General features: G+C 40.5%; 1 protein-coding gene across 5 annotated transcripts in view; it reads left to right on the top strand.

The window, feature by feature from the left end:
• The window catches only part of MITF (melanocyte inducing transcription factor), a 227,473-nt gene that overhangs the window by 12,305 nt on the left and 198,981 nt on the right, over positions 1-16,187 (top strand). Inside the window, exon 1 of one of the 5 annotated variants that reach the window (XM_086697610.1) lies at positions 1,810-9,268. The exons of the other annotated variants lie outside the window; for them this stretch is intronic. The gene's annotated coding sequence lies outside the window, so the exon portion shown is untranslated. Of the gene's footprint in view, positions 1-1,809; positions 9,269-16,187 lie in introns of those variants that run through there. 5 annotated transcript variants of the gene reach the window in all.

Genomic DNA, 16,187 nt, shown 5'->3' with positions numbered 1-16,187 from the left:
TCTGTGTCTCCCTCTCTCTCTCTCTCTCCCCTTCCCCTGCTCATGCACCTGCTCTCTCTCTCTCAAAAATAAATAAAACGTTGAAAAAAAAAAGATTGTCTTTCCCTCTGCCCCCTCCCCCACTCAAGTGGGCAGCTTGACAGGCAGCTTTCCTCCACATGGCAAACCAACTACTCAGTCTCCTTCCATCTTCTGGTTTTCCTGTTGCCTAGGACCCTGGAGTCTTTTATGTCTGGTGGTAGAAAGGAAAAGAAGAGAAGGCATAACTAAGGTCCACAAATGACAAACATTGCTTTTGCTCAAACTCTATTGGCAAGGACCAGACTCACGTCTTTTTCTGGTTACAGGGGTGGGAGCTGGGAAAAACAGACCCCAGCTGGACAGCGACACCTCTGTGCTAGAAAGGAGCATACAGTTTTGGTGGATGGCTAGCTATCATTGCCATGATCCTGGTAGGAGTGTTTTCACCTCTGGACCAAGTTAGGCCTCTCCTTGGAGTCTTCTCCAATTAATTGGGTACTTAACCAATAAGTTCCTTTTCTAAGTAAATATATTTAGTTTGGATCTTCTGCCACCTCCATGGAGACTGTTCCAGCTTATGCACTGTCTGAATCCCACCTTTCTGCACTGCTTCCTATTCCACATTTATTGAGCAAAATCACCACCCCACCTCCCCACAAAGCAAGACATCCACCACCACTACCACCTGAGTGCAGCAGTTTTCAAAATGTGACCCTCAGGCTTGTTAAGAATGCAAATTCTCAGATTCCACTGCAGACCTGTTGAATCAGAAATCAGTGGTGGGACCCACTTGTCTGAGCAAGTCCCCCACAGTTGGTGATACTTCCCCATGTTTGAGAAACACTACCCCAGTGCTTTCAACATAAATCCTTTGTCTCCATATTGAGTTATTCCCCTCTTTCTGTTTTGGAATGAAATACTTCCTGGGTTAGAATACATTGAGTAAAAAAATGGGGTGCTGCTTGTTATGATCAGGCTAGAGGTGATCCTTGACAGTAATTCCTCACTGATTAAAAACCAAAAACCAAAAACTTTGCCTTCTAGGAAGTTAGCTTTCAGGTCTACATTAGTGAAAACAGGTAGGATTCTTGGTTTTCTAAATGTGATCTTTGGGTGACTTGAAGTTAACCCAGCTTTACTGCCATCAGGAGCCCTGGCCCACATCTCAAAAGAGGGTTGTAATCTAGACTCAGAGTGTGAAGCTTGAATCGTGCTGCAGTCACTTGACTGAAAAGATATGGTTGAGAAACAGGGTGATGATGATTTTGAGCATGCCCACATGACCAAATTGTTTTTCACAAAACTTCTGCTGAATAAAATTTGAAATACGGCTTTCAGCCTGTTTTCCCATCTTAATGAATTCCAGACAGTTTGCAGAGCGTAGGAGCTTCCAAAACAGAGGGACAGAATGGCTGGGACCCGCCAGCCTCTGTCTTGTCACAGTGGGGGTGTTGTGACTTCGTAGAGTTGTTCCCCTTGTTCTGAATCTCACCTGGCTGTTCACTTCTCTGATGGAGAGGTATAGACTGTAACAGGGAAGGGCAAGGCCAAGGTTGTCAGACAAATAGAGCCTATAGAAAATTTCCAGACTCCTTACTTTGGCAGGAAACTCAACCTACCCTTATGTATTTAGACCCAAGCATTTTTCTTTTGCTTCCTTCCTTCCTTCCTTCCTTCCTTCCTTCCTTCCTTCCTTCCTTCCTTTTACTTTTCTTTCCTTTCCTTTCCTTTCCTTTCCTTTCCTTTCCTTTCCTTTCCTTTCCTTTTCTTCTTTTCTTTTCTTTTCTTTTCTTTTCTTTTCTTTTCTTTTCTTTTCTTTTCTTTTCTTTTCTTTTCTTTTCTTTCTTTTCTTTCCTACATGCTGATCTTCTCCAGAGAAAAGACCCTCACCTCTTTTTGTGAACTGGTTAAAAGCCCAAACCCATCTAAAAAGTCTGAAGTTCTGGGTTTAACTTCCAGAATAAGACAGATTTTTAACTTAAATTCCAATATGATGATCTATTAGCTTTTTTATAGTTGGGCAAGTTTTGCTTGTAGCTTCTGTTTCAATAGAGGGCTAAATGGGGCTCATGGATGATAATATGATCTAGGCTACAGGGTAATTGTGTGAATTAAAAAGAAATAGGTGGGTACAGTGCTGGGCCCAAAGCCTGGCTCTTGCTGCTTAATACCTGGTTCCCACATTTTGGTTCCCTTTGCATCCATGCGTCAATAAAGGTTTTGACTTGAAATGACATTTTAGTAGGCAGGAAAAGAAGAGGGTCCAAAGAAGCGAAGGGGGAGCCCTAAATGATTCGTAAACTGGACAATCAGCATCAGGATCTTTGAGAGTTGATGCAGATCAAGTAGTGGTGAAGCGTGGGGAGCCTAGCAGGGCGTTTTTCAAAGATGGTGCCTGCTGTTTATAGGTAAGGCGTTACTTTTGTGGCCAGAACAATCTTTGCCTTTATCAACATGTTTCCTTTCATCATAATTACAGACTGTAGCTAGGTGGAAGAATAAATAATAAGATGCACTAATTGAGGTGTCACAACATTGAACAGTATAGCAGCTGGTCTGTATTGCGCTTGAGACCCGGGTATCTGTCATTCCTAACTGTCATGTTTCATCTTTGCCTCTAGTGAGTGCCTGCTTCATCTTTTCACATTTAACTTGGCAGCCTCTGTATATAGTTGTCTTTGTCCAATATAAGCCACAATGCCCTGTGTTCTTGAACCTCAAAATCTTTATCTTTTATTGTTTTAAGATTTTTCCCTCCTTGTTGCCATGTATAGCTATTTTTGAGACTAGACCCTAAGTTTTATTTATTTATTTATTTATTTATTTATTTATTTATTTATTTATTTTTAGAGACACTGTTTAATTTATGCTTGCTTTTTACCCTTCATTCTGAACTTTTGGAAAACTTGATTGCTAAAGTCCCTCTCATTTGTATGAGCCACTTCATTGAACCAAGTGGGTTTCCATCTACTGGTTAAACAGATCCAGTGATAAAACTTAAATGTTGTACCCACATCAGTATGATAGCTTAACTGTCTTTTAGTTTTTTTCCCCTTTATTAAGGTATAGTTGACGAATAAGAATTATATATATTTAAGGTGTGCAGCTTGATTTTTTGCTGTGTGTATACGTTGTGGAACGATCACCACAAGATAGCTTGCTTTTCTTGAGCCTCAGAAAGTTTCCCCCTCAAACCTAGGGCCAAACTGGTCACTAGAAAGCAGAAAGGGGGGTTAGCCCCAATAGTGACCATCTGTCTCAGGAAAAACATTCACCTGATACTGCAAACATAAGTGGTTGCCTTCATTGTTACGGCTTTGATGTGTTACATGGATAATGAGGTCCCCTGCCTCATCAGATCTCTGTGAAGATTCAGTGAGGTAACGAGGACTCTCTATAGGAAAGGGGCAGTAGATGCCGGCTCTCTGTCGGTGCCCGATTGCCCTACCATTCCTGCCGTGCCACCATTATGTCTGTCTCGGCTTGCCAAGCTCCCGTGTGCTATTGCTGGTCATTGCCATTAGAATTTAGGGGTTTACATACGAATCAAAGAAGTGGTTAATCTGTGCAGGGGCTTTGACTCTACCATTGTGTTGTCACTGTTAAGTAAATAAATGATTGGATTCTCCATAGCTTAAAACCCCCAGCCATATAGTCAATTTACAGATATTGGGGATATATGCAGCAAGTCTTCGGACCTGTACTAGCACTCATGTTTCTCCCAGGAATCTGCCAGACCACTTCCCCCAGCTATCAGCTGTTGTGTGCAGAGGAATGGAACTAATTTGATTACCAATTAATGGGAGACATGTTTTGGAAGAATCCATGCACACATTCATACCGGTACATATTGGATTCTCAAGGCAGTGTTTTTCAGAGTGTTTGCATCTTTTCCCTGGTATTACCATGACTAATCAAAACTTCACTCTTGGCTAAACAATTCCCGTCCTGAGTCTTATAAAGAAACAGCGAAAATGACAGTTTTCCTCTTTCCCTGTGATTGAAACGCACACACACACACACACACACACACACACACACACACAGAGCCACATGCACACACGGAAGCAAAAGTCCGTAGAGGGAGATGCTTTTGGGTAGAGCCAGTGTGCTGTGAGAAGTAACAAACACAGGGGAGAATGAAGTGTGAGGATTGTCAGATGTGCACAGTCTGAGGGCTTCTGAGCTCTACGTTTTTGTGAGAGGGCAGGATGAATCAGGTGTGTAGGGTAGAGTTGAGAGTTAGCACACCCATAACTAGGGGAAGAGCCAACCATTGGACATGGACAAGGCAGTTTTGGAAGTTTTCAGAGTCGATTTAATTCTTGGGCATCTAAATAGGTGGATGTTAAGAGATCTGACACTTTACTCTCACTTTCTCAGAGTCATGGTTTGGGAATGATTGGCAGGATCTTGGGGCCAATGTTCCCTGCCCTCTGAGGTAAAATGATATTCAGTAAGTATTTGTTGAGCCCACTGTGGAGTCAGGGGATAATGTTGAGCATATACCTGTGTCGTCTTTGGCAAATGAGTGGCCACTGAGGGATGGTATGCAACCCAGATCAAGCCATCAAGGGCTAGGGGTGTACTCTTTCTGGGAGCGGGAAAAGAGCCCACTTGGTGGTCACATCAGTTACCCTCTGAAAGAAATGTAATTTAAATGGATATTCGCTGAAGAGAGCCTTCAGCTGTCACTTCACTTGAAACTCTTATTTAAAAGATAATGAGTATTTTATTTTATTTTTTAAAAATGTTTTTATTTATTTTTGAGAGAGAGAGACAGCGCGAGCAGGGGAGGGGCAGAGGGAGAGAGACACACACAGAATCAGAAGAAGGATCCAGGCTCTGAGCTGTCAGCACAGGGCCCGACACAGGGCTCTAACCCACGAACCGTGAGATTATGACCTGAGCTGAAGCCGGACGCTTAACCGACTGAGCCACCCAGGTGCCCCAGATAATGAGTATTTTAAGAAATCAAGCATCTTCTGCCTGCAAGTAGGTACTTGATTGTCTGTCAATTCTCACTTGAAAGAGGCCCAGTGACAATGGGGAATTTGTTCACTGAACATCTCCAGAATCCAGGATAGCAAGAGCTCAATAAATAATTGCTGAATAAAAGTGACCAAAATGATGAGGTGTTTCTGGTGTGCAAGAAGGGGTCAGTAGCTCTTGGAAAGTCGGTTAAGCTCTTTAAGGAAAATGTGCAAGAAGTTATTTTGACTTTTTTTCTTATTAGCTGTGGGCCCTTAAGTTTTTCTGAGGCTTATTTTTCTCCCTTAAAATATGGGAGTGGTCGTATTCCTTCTTAGCAGAGCTGTGAAGATTATAGAAGGTAATGTGTAACACACCCGGTGTATGTAAACACCTGATTAGGCTAGTAGTGGCCATGAGTGTTGTTGCTACTATGGGTGCTCAGAGATGAAATAAATATATAGTCTGTTCTTGTTATCTGTGACAGTTAGGTTTTACAAAGCCATTCATTTAGGGAGCACTGAGCCATTGCTCCTAGAGGAAGGGCACAGTTGGGTTCCTAGGAGCCTCTGGTTACATTTTTGTCACCTGATTGATCCATAATGTTGTTTTATGTGTGTTTCTGTTTAAAGACACGTTATTTAACATATATTATTGATTCACTAATATTGAACTCAAGGCTAACACCGCTGTAATTCACACTTTATTGAACCTTATCCAACACATGTATTTTCTGGGCAAGCCACATCACAGCCTTCTTATGTAGAGTAACACTAGATAACACTTCAGTGCTGGTCTTTAAGCAAGTAGGTGAATTTGCAAATAGCGAATCCATGCACAATGAGGGTTGACGGTATTAAAAATTGTTTTCTTGAATCTTTCTCTAGCAGTTCTTTCTCTGAAGAACTTAAAACATGCCCATTTGGGAAAACATTTTCAAACACTGTTTTCCTCCAACCTCGTTGCAGGTTCTACATGAAACCTCATTAATGAAGCTTTTCTAAGCACCACATCTTCAATTTTTATGTTTTTTTTGCCAATAAAAATGGCCCATTACTTCCAAATTTTTAAAGTTGAGTGGGATTGTTCAGATATGTTACTTTTCATTTTGATATATCTCTACCATTCTTTAGGAAGTGGAGTGTGAGAGTGAGGACCTGGAAAAAGAGCCCAGAGATATTACAGGGGCCACTGTTGATGACATAGAAATTCTGGTGTAGGCAGTTTCTGAAGAAACTGGGCTCATCTTACTCATGGCCTAGAAGACGATGGTGATGATTTTGACTTCTCGTATTGCAAATTAGCATATTATAAGGATCAGCATGGTTATTGTTGCAAACATTACCTGAGCACTTGTTGGGAGTGCTTGAAATTCTTTTAAGAAAGGAGAGAAGAAAAGAATTGTTTTCAGTGGGTCCAGTAGTTTCAGGTTGCCTAGGAGACAGATCACCAAATTTAACAACAGTAAAGAAACCCAAACACCAATGATAGTAACACCAGCACCTACCATTTTTGAAGCCCTTACTTCAGTGTGTGTCTTGTAGTGGTTCTTTAATCTCTTATGCTTTGAGGAAACAAACTCGCTGGGATTAAAGTTTTACATTTCATATGTCACCCACCTTGTGCATTTTCCTACTGTACTTATGTGTAGTATAAAAATAATAGCTTGCTTAGTTTGTATGCGTGTGCACATGTGTGCATGTGTGTGTCTAACTAAGTCCTGGGATCAGGAAGGTACCTGTGTACATTTTTTTCCCCAGATTTTTCCTGTGTTAGAAAAGTCAAGATGCTGAAAGAGAAGGAATGAATAATTCAGATCTAGTTGAATTAAAAACATATTAAGACACCTCCTATCTACCAGGCACTATGTGAAACATTTGAAATGCTTCCTATAATTTAATTCTAATATGAGGTAGGTAGGATCCCATTTTATAGATGAACAAACTAAGCTTGGCCGTCTTCATTTCAGTCACTTGCCTGAAGCCATTCAAATAAGGGTGGAAGCAAGACTTAAACTGAGGACTGTCTGACTTCAAAGCTCACCCTAACTGCCATACTGCAGCAGTTACTGCATATATTGGGGTGCAGAGAGGGAGGCAGGGTAGGAAGTGATCTGGGGTGACAAGTCATGTTGATTTTGGAATAGCAAGAGGACTAGGTTTCTGATGAAGCAAAGACAGACTCTGGGTGTGGTTGGACATCTGTATCCAAGATAAATAGGTCTATCTATTAAAGATAGTCCTTTGTTTTCAAAGCTGTTTCTAAAGAAAGAAAGGTGTGAGGCTGTGAGGACTCCAAGAAAGGTAGCAAAAGGTGGGATGGTGGACGCTTAATTATTCACAAGGATATGGTATGTAAGTTGTAGGTGTTCCTCATTCCTCATTCCAGATCTTCAGATTTTCCTTGCTGATGACATCAAGAAGTCTTGTCTACATACCCATCCTTAAGGCCTGCCACTGAACATAGAGCTCCTAACATCTTGATGTTTTTCACTTATCTTTCTCTCCTTATCTCTCCCTCCCTCCTCAACTTGACTGGTTAATTGCTTTTCCTGTGTGTCTTCATAAAGTTGTAGCTAGTTTATTCCATTCTGGACTGTTTATCTTTGAATGCCAAAGGTCTTGAAACATCATAATGTTGTGTAATGAACATAACTTCTGCCTTGACATGTGGGTGTTAAGAGCATTAGTCATTGCAAAGTATTGAGTTAAATATTTTCAATAAAAAGATATAATGATCTAATAGAGAGGAAGGAGTTATAAAAATACTAGTTGGTGACTTTACTGGTGAGCTATATATTTAGTGGGTTCCATCAGTGATGGGCTAGAGATTCACAGAATGAACATAAAAACATTCTTACTCCATATTAGTGGGAGAGGAGAAAGATCAACAAGAGGAAGAAAGCACTTGATTCTCTTACATACTGAGAAAAAGGCAGGCCATCAGATTTTCCAATGCTTTTGCTCTCGATTTACTTCCTCACATGCATCTTTAACTAACTACACCAAGAAATGTTGGAGATGACCATGAGATAGTTATCATAGGTACTCCTGGGAGGCCTCTTGCTGGAAAGCCCTTAGCTTTGTAATGATGTCTTCTTTTTTTTAGAAAGCCATCAGGGCATCCTTTGCAGCACCATCTGAGAGCCAGGGCCTTCCTGAGCAAACAAGGTGTTTCTTTACCCGTGGAGTTGATTTTATGGAGAGTTTTGGTCAGCATTAGTCATTGTGAAACTATGTACCTGCTGTCCTGGTTTATCTCTGTAGACATCTCCCTGAGGCAGAAGATTGAGTCCTCATCTCTCCAGGTCTCTGGGCACCTAAAGATGTTAGAGGTGCCCTGGTTTGCTTCTTGCTGGGATGTGTGTAGTAGGTACCGGTCTTCTCTGATGGAATATTGCCTAGATGAGTGACAATCCATTTAACAGGTTGATGTGCTCTCTTGTTCCTTGGGGAGGTTTAAACCAGTGACACTGTGCACTAACTCTCCTTTACCTTGCCGGCAGTCTTCAGTCATTCCAGTAGATAACTTCTGAGCTAAATACCTTTTCTTTCCTAGAGAGGCTATAAACAAGGAAATTAATATCGGAGTAGAAGGCCTAAACTCTGTCTCTGGCTGCTAATAAAAACTTCTCAACAAGACTGGATGTTATCAAACGATGTCCAAATTAAAAAAAAAAAACAACAAAAAAAAACAAAAACGCAGGAAACAATTTTTTCCTAGTATGATATCTTTTACCAATGGATAATTATTTTCGTGATCATGTTAGGCAGTGAGGCCATTTTTGTGGTTGGGGAGTGTGTGGAGTGCGTGGAGAGGAGATCTATTTTCACGAGGTTTCCTTGCATTTGTGGCGATATTTTTGGAAGGACTATTGATCTCTGGTCCTCCCGTGTAGGATTTTGAATGTAATTGCTATGCTTATTAACTGAATCTATAGTTAAGAAGGTAGTGTTGAAGGGGAGCCAAGGAACCTGTTGATGTAAAGTCTGTTTTACCTTTTATGATTCCCATCATTTAGCACCTCCCTCCTTCCTGGCTCAATCCCCTGTCATTTTAAGTAGGCAGCAATTACTGGTTTACTAAAGAAGCTGGCTCCTGCTGCCAAGGATCCTATTAATTATCACTCTATCTCTAATTTAGCCTTACTAGTGTTGAGAGAAGGTGCATGTAAGCGTGTGGCAGAGCAGTTGCAATCACATCTTCTTTGTAGTAATCTCCTTTCTGAGACGGTTCAGCGGACTCAATGTTCAGCCAAAGGGCCGCGGAGGCCCTGGTGAGTGTTTTCACCTCTCTTCTGTAGGTTGTTTCGTAGGTCAAGTTTGGGGTGGTTTTCTTCTCCCTTTGACTCTGACCTCAGTAAAAGCTAATGCTTGGCATTTATGTTGGGAATTCAGACCTACTCCTGGTCTGCCTGTGAACTCAGATGGGACACCTTGAAAATACTATGGTGGTTTCCCCAAGAGCTATTTTCTCTACCTGGGAAAAGGAGAGCGTGGAATTGACCCCCTGCCTGCCTTCAAGAAGGTAATGCAAGTGCTAACGAAGGTAACTCAGTTCACAGGTTGTTTTAGAGCAGATTTTTAAAAAAGAGAGTGGCGCGCTTGATAGAATATCGAGTCTTGGCTTCTTATCGTTCATCAATGGCTAGATCGCTTGCTGTTTGTTTTTAGAAATGTTCAGTTCGCTTGTTTGAGTGAACCTTTTTTTCAGACGTTCCACTGGATCATTGGATTAGGTTTGGAGTGCCTAAGCTTCCTTTTCCACTTTTTTTTTTTTTTTTTTTTTTTGTTATTTTTGGCAGTGTTGGTGTTTGAAGCTGTTGAAGTGATTCACTGCAAAGTGAATTAATTTTCCACATTTTCAAATGTGTTTTCCAGTCGCCCCCAAGTTTCTTTTCCCCTCTCATATGATTCTGCAGTTGTAGTTCTGTCGTTCTTGCTGGATTATATATAAATGCTGATGTCACCGAATTTCTTAAATTACAGCTGGTGGGGATTAACAGAAATTGTAAAAGAATACCACTTCCTCATTTTGCTCCCTTCTTGACTAATTATTGTCCTTTCAAGTCCTGTCGGAGGATGGGGATTTGGAAGTAAGTTCTCTGTCCTCAAGTCAGAACAGCAATTTTCATTTTCCTTTTTTTCTGTTAAATCTTGTTTTTCAAAAATCATCTCGAGTTACGGATGCTACTTGCATATGCCCTTTAATAACCCCGACAGACTCTCCCCACTCATGACCTTGCATGCTCGGTTGTCTTCTATCCCGGGTGAAGGGTTTTGAATACTTCCCTTAAGTAAGTTTCCTTATATAGAATATTTTTACTCAACAGTCTTTTGCCAGCTCCAGACAGTTACTGGTATTAGGTGGAGAGTTGTGATTCATTTGTTATGTTTTTCCACAGCCTTTTGTTTCTCAAGGAATGCCGACTTCTTTCCCCATTGTTTTCTTGTTTCGAATCTTCTATGTTCTTTGCGAGAGTTCTGTTTGCTCGACACTCTCAAACATTTATTTTTCTGACCTTCTAGCCCTCGTTCTAGGAGTTGGAGCCCGGAACCCAGGCTTTCTGGTTCCCGGTTTGTGGTGTGAGTGATGGCTCCCTAAACCTTGTCCTGGGAATTCTCTGGACTTCAGGGCAGAATATCAGAGGCCACCTGGAAGTGTGTATAAATGGTGGCTGAGCACTGCATGGCTGTGGTATTGATCGAATTGCAGTCCCGTGGAAACAGAAATAGAAAGGGTTCAGCATTTGCACTTTCCTCTGGTGGTGTTTTTGCTTATTTTGTGTATTTGGAAAAGGCAGCCGTATGCAAACTGCTGACTTACTATTTTCCCTGGAATGGAAACCATTTGGATTATTTCAATGAGTTTTAGCTAAGATTTGTTTGTTCACAGTATTAGTTTTGTTTTCTGGTGTCCTGTTTAGAATAAGACCAGAATGTTTCTTTTTACTTCATGGAAATAAGTGCTAGTTGGTAACTTGGGATTTTGCAAAACAACGTGAATTTGAAAAATGTTTACTTCAGAGTCAAAATGGAAACTCTGTAGTGAAAATTCTAGGTACTTAAATATTTCCATTTTGGGTCACTTTCTTTGAAAAAAATTTTTTTGATTAAATTATTTAAGGTTTCAGAGGAGTCTCTTTCTGGTGAATTTTTCCTACTAATTAATTTTTTCTATTTTTTAAAAAAGAAAATGAGATTAAATAGAAGAATTATAGGACACAAATCACACGTTCCATACTATTTGATGGAGGATGGAAAATGATGACGTGTACTTTTCTGTCGCCTTTGAGGATTGAGTGAATCTAGTTGAACTTTTAGTGGTGAGGTTTGGATTAGGAATAAATATAGAATTTCCTTACTATAAGAACTATTAAGCACAGGTTTGAGTTCCTGAGTATAAGTTATGACTGTTCAGCCTCTGGGAAACGTGCACTGTAAGATCTGTATGTTCTTAGCCAACACTTGCTTCCAACATTGTGATGTTAAATTCTTTGAATTGAGATGAGAATGCTATAGCTATCTGCAAAATATTTCAAATATCACCACAGAGCTTTTGGTTAAATATGAGTTTCAGAAAGCTTGGATAAAGAGAATAAAGGTCAGGAAGGATAGAATAGTTATGAATTGATTTAATTGTTGGGAATGAATTATTTTTTTAAAAAGAGTTTTTATATCTATTTAGATGACTACATCTAAGAAAATGGGTGTTTAATAGTTGAGGGGAGGTGGGAATTGGAAACATATCATGAGGTAGTAAGAGGATCTATGGATGAGGCGCCAAATATATGGTACAGTTTACTAGGTTGATGACCGTGAATGTTTTTGTTCATTTTATCCCAACAAATGGCACCATGCAGTACCTAATAGTTAGTGAATACATGCTTAATGAATGAATGTTTTGGGAGGCCTGGATTCAGGGTCAGTTGTGCCACTAACTAATCCTGTGACCCTGAGCTAACCACTTATGGGAACTCTGTCTCCTCTCATGTATAGTGACAGATAAGGACTAGATCAGGGTGGCTGTGTGTTCCTCTGCGGCCCCTTCCCCCAGCTACACCATGGTAGATGACCGCCTTGCTCTGTCCGATGAACCTGGGAGGAGCCTTAGGCCCTTCTGAATTCAGTGCGTGAGGCTTTCACAACTCATCATGGATACTAGAGGGGAAACGTACTTGTTATCTCAGAAGTACCTTCTCTCTGAGGTCCCTTGATTTGGGGCCATTTTCTTTTTGATACCTCAAGCCCACTTACAGATAGGGAATATTCTATGAAGTTTCTTGGTTAGCATGTGTTCGCTCAAACAATGCAATAACAATAGCATACAACATTGTCTCTCCTTTCAATAATTTTTTTTGGGAGATTTAGCAGATAAAGATAGACTTAATGAATGGGTAGAGACCCTATGTCTCCAGTGGAGTAAGATATCTAGAATTGATCAAATTAACAAAGGGTTTCACTTTTACTCTCTAAACCTCACTTAGCCATCTAGGAAATGATTGTTGAACACCTACTACATGCTAGACTTTATGCTAGTGGTAAGATGGCCAGCCCATAAGGCATGGGCTCTGTTTTACATCTTACAGCGACATGAGTATTATCCTGGGTTCGTAATTGTATCTTTGGGGATACAGGGATCACTTCCTGAGAGGGGAGGAGGGAAGAGTAAAGTCTTACAGGAGAAATGAAGTTTGACTTCATTATCAAAATTTGACTGCCAACCAGATGAGAAGAGGGCTTTCCAGGTAGATGGGAGATGCAGACGTATAGTCCAGTATGGTGCCTTTAGGGCAGTGTAAGCTTTTGAGCATGACTAGAGCGTCAGAGAGCATGGTTGGATGGAAGCAGAGGAGTAGCACTCTGGCTGCCAAATGAAGAAAGGTTTGGAGGATGGCCAGATCTGGTGTCATGGAGGCCAGTTAGGATAGTTCCAGCCTAACAGTCTCTGTGAAAATGATGATGCACATACACACTGTTCAGCCCTTAGAGCGATTGTGATTGTGAGAGGATGCAAACCGTGGGCACAGATTTTAAGGGCGTGAAGGCAAAAGTAAGACTGTGTGCACACTGCTTATTAGTGACAAAAGTGAGCGCTCATTCATTTATTCATAAAACATAGTTGGATTCTTATTCTGTACCACATACCTGGAAAACATGATGGTCCCTCCCCTCAGGGGGCCTATATTCTAACGGGAGACGTGGTCAAGTAAACAGACAATGACAGATTACTGTATATTCTTTATAAGTTACGTGAGAAGAATTCTAAGTGTCCATTCTGTGAACAGACCCACCCCTCTTTTCCTTCAGCTAACTCGTACTCTGGCATGCTCTCTCATCCCTATAGTGGGTTTTGAGGATAAAGTTAGATAAGCATTATATTTTATATGCCTTGTATGGCACATGCTTACACACACACACACACACACACACACACACACACACACACCCCTGGTTAAAGACATCTGTCTTTACTCCAGAGGTAAACAAGCACCTAGAATAAGACATATGAGACTTCCTAAAGGTAAGTCTGCTCCAGGTAAAGTGCCAGGTTCCGGATATCTTCTGACATTTTCTAACTCTCCTGTTTTATGTGGAATAATCCTGGCTGTTGAGTTCCAGATCCAAGAAGAAGCATCTTGGCTGTTGTGGTCCTTGCTGGTTTTAATGGCTGCTTTGAATTGGGTTTCACGTCTGTGTTCCAGGTTGCTTCCAATGTTTGGGATTCATGTGCAGGAGCAAGAATTTGCTTTAGGGCAGCAAGCAAGACTGTTTGACATTAGATAAGTGACTTATTTTAAAGAGATGCTTTGGTACAGAAATGGCAGCAACAAGAAGTTCTTCCCCCAAATAGAAATCTCTACATTCCCCATGCAACCCTGGATAACCTCTTGATTCTGAGGAGTCAAAGTTTAGCTGAGTGGATCTGATAAAAATTCCTAGGAAGCCGTTTGAGGTTCAAACAGTGTTCTTTGAAGACAGAGCATTACAATGGTAATTGCAGCTGGTTTATGTGGGAAATGCTCCTTTTGCATTTTTCCTGGCTTGTACAGGTGGTAAACTGTAGGTGCTAAAACTCTGGAGTCAGACTGTCCTAGGCTTGAATTCTAGCTGCACTGATGAGCAGCTGTCTGAATTGGGTAAATCACTAAGACTTTCTTTTTCTTCACCTGTATATTGAGGTCATGGTTAAGCTTGTAAGCCCTATTGTTAAACCTGCCCCTGTTTGAATCTCTGCTCTCCTGTTCCATGACATTGGGCAATTCTCTTTGTCTTTTGCTTTAGTTAAAAAATTTTTTTATTTTAGAGAGGAAGGGGCGACAAGAGCACTGAGAGATGGGGGGGGGGGGAGAGAGAGAGAGAGAGAGAGGGAATGAGAATCTCAAATTCCATTGTGGAATTTGACCCCATGACCCTGGGATCATGACCTCAGCTGAAATCAAGAGTCGATGCTCAATTGACTGAGCCACCCTGGTGCTCCAAGTATTTTGCTTTCTTTACAGGTGAAGTAGTAGTAGTAATGTGATGATGATGATGATGATGATGATGATGATAATTCCCACCTCACAAGGATGTGGTTAGAATTAAATGAGATAATGCACGCAAAGGGAATGGTATATAGTACTTGGTACATGGTTAGCCCTCAGTTATTTTTCTTACATTGAGCTTCCTAAAATATTCTGTAAGGCTATTTGATGACATATTCTTTTTGAAAATTAAGGCTTCACAAGCTGCACATGTGCTTTCCTTTTTTCTGTTTTAAAATTGAAGACACAATACAGTGTTAAGGTTTGGAGTAGGGTTGGCAGATTAAATTCTGGATGTGCAGGTAAATTTGAATTTCACATAGACAAAGAGTAATTTTTTTAGTATAAATATGCCCCAGATATTTCATGGGATACTTGTTCTGAAAACTGGTCTTTGTTTATCTAACTTCAAATGCTACAGGGCATCCTATGTTTTTATTTGCTAGATCTGGCAACCCTAGTTTGGGGGCAAAACTTACCCCTTCATGTTCTCATCTATTTTTTAATGCAGATAGATGTATATGGATGCTTATACAAGCACAGTGAATGACACCTTTGGAACATGAGCATGGAAATAGTGACACAGATTTGATGTCATATTCCCTAGTATTTCTAGTAAATCTGTCTCCTGATTCATGTAAGCAATGGGACTATCAAACTGAGATTATGTTGACACCTGAGTGTATATAGTACGAAGTTGCTTGAAAATTCTGAAATGTTCTAGTGTTGGTTCTACCCAGAGGGAATTACTAATAATGACACATTAATGGGTAGGTATGCATTCCAGAGAATCCTGAAAACGTAATCATCTTTGAAGGAAATTACCTCATTACTCTTTGAGTCGCCGATGTAGGGAGGGTCATTTCCTATGGCTGGCCTGGTTTTCCAGGTAAGAAAACAAACATACCAAGTGGTTAGGTTAATAACTTAGAATAATTTTATTTTACTTACAGTCGAAGTTAATTTTTTGGTAGGTTTGGTCCTTAAGCTATTAGACTGTTTGGAGACTTTGAGAGAATTAAATCCGAGACTGAGATCATTTCATTTCAACCAGTATTGACAGAGTGTATAGTGGGCAGAAAGCAACTGCATAGGGGTAGAGAGGAATTTAAGGTTAGCTTCAGCCTTCAAACCTTCAAAAACTGTAGTGTTAAATGGAGCAGCAAGGCCAGAAACAATTATGATAAAAGACAGAATACATAAGGTCAGGATCCAAGGCAAGTAAAGCCAAGTCGCAGATGGTTGAAGGTAGGAAGTGATTAATTCTGAAGAATAAGTAGAATAGGAACATAATATATTAGGAATGACTTTCCTAGAGGGTCATATTTGAGAGAAATTTTCAAAGATGGGAATGATTTCTTTTGGGAAATAAATTGTTTGAGCTGTAGGCTTAGCATTAGCAAAGACCTAGAGGTGGACACATTTTGAAATGTATATTATTTAGACTCAGCAAAAATATATCCAGCACGACAACTGGCTGTGACCTCTTCTCTCCTGTGTCACTGTTTCTGGTCTAGAATTTCCAGATCAGAAACTTGACTTTCTGTAGGTGGAGCTGGATTTGTTCCATGTTGGTTTCTTAAATATTTATCATGGACCTGTTGTTGCTATGTATGTAGTGGCCAGAGAGACTTGAGCAAGTTTAGACATTGTTTCAGTTGGTCACTTA

This window comes from Puma concolor, chromosome A2 (assembly GCF_028749965.1).
Source record: "Puma concolor isolate L17-30 chromosome A2, mPumCon1.1.hap2, whole genome shotgun sequence".
NCBI lineage: Eukaryota > Metazoa > Chordata > Mammalia > Carnivora > Felidae > Puma > Puma concolor.
The sequence above is the reverse complement of the archived record's forward strand: the minus strand, read 5'-3'. Positions and strand labels throughout refer to the sequence as shown.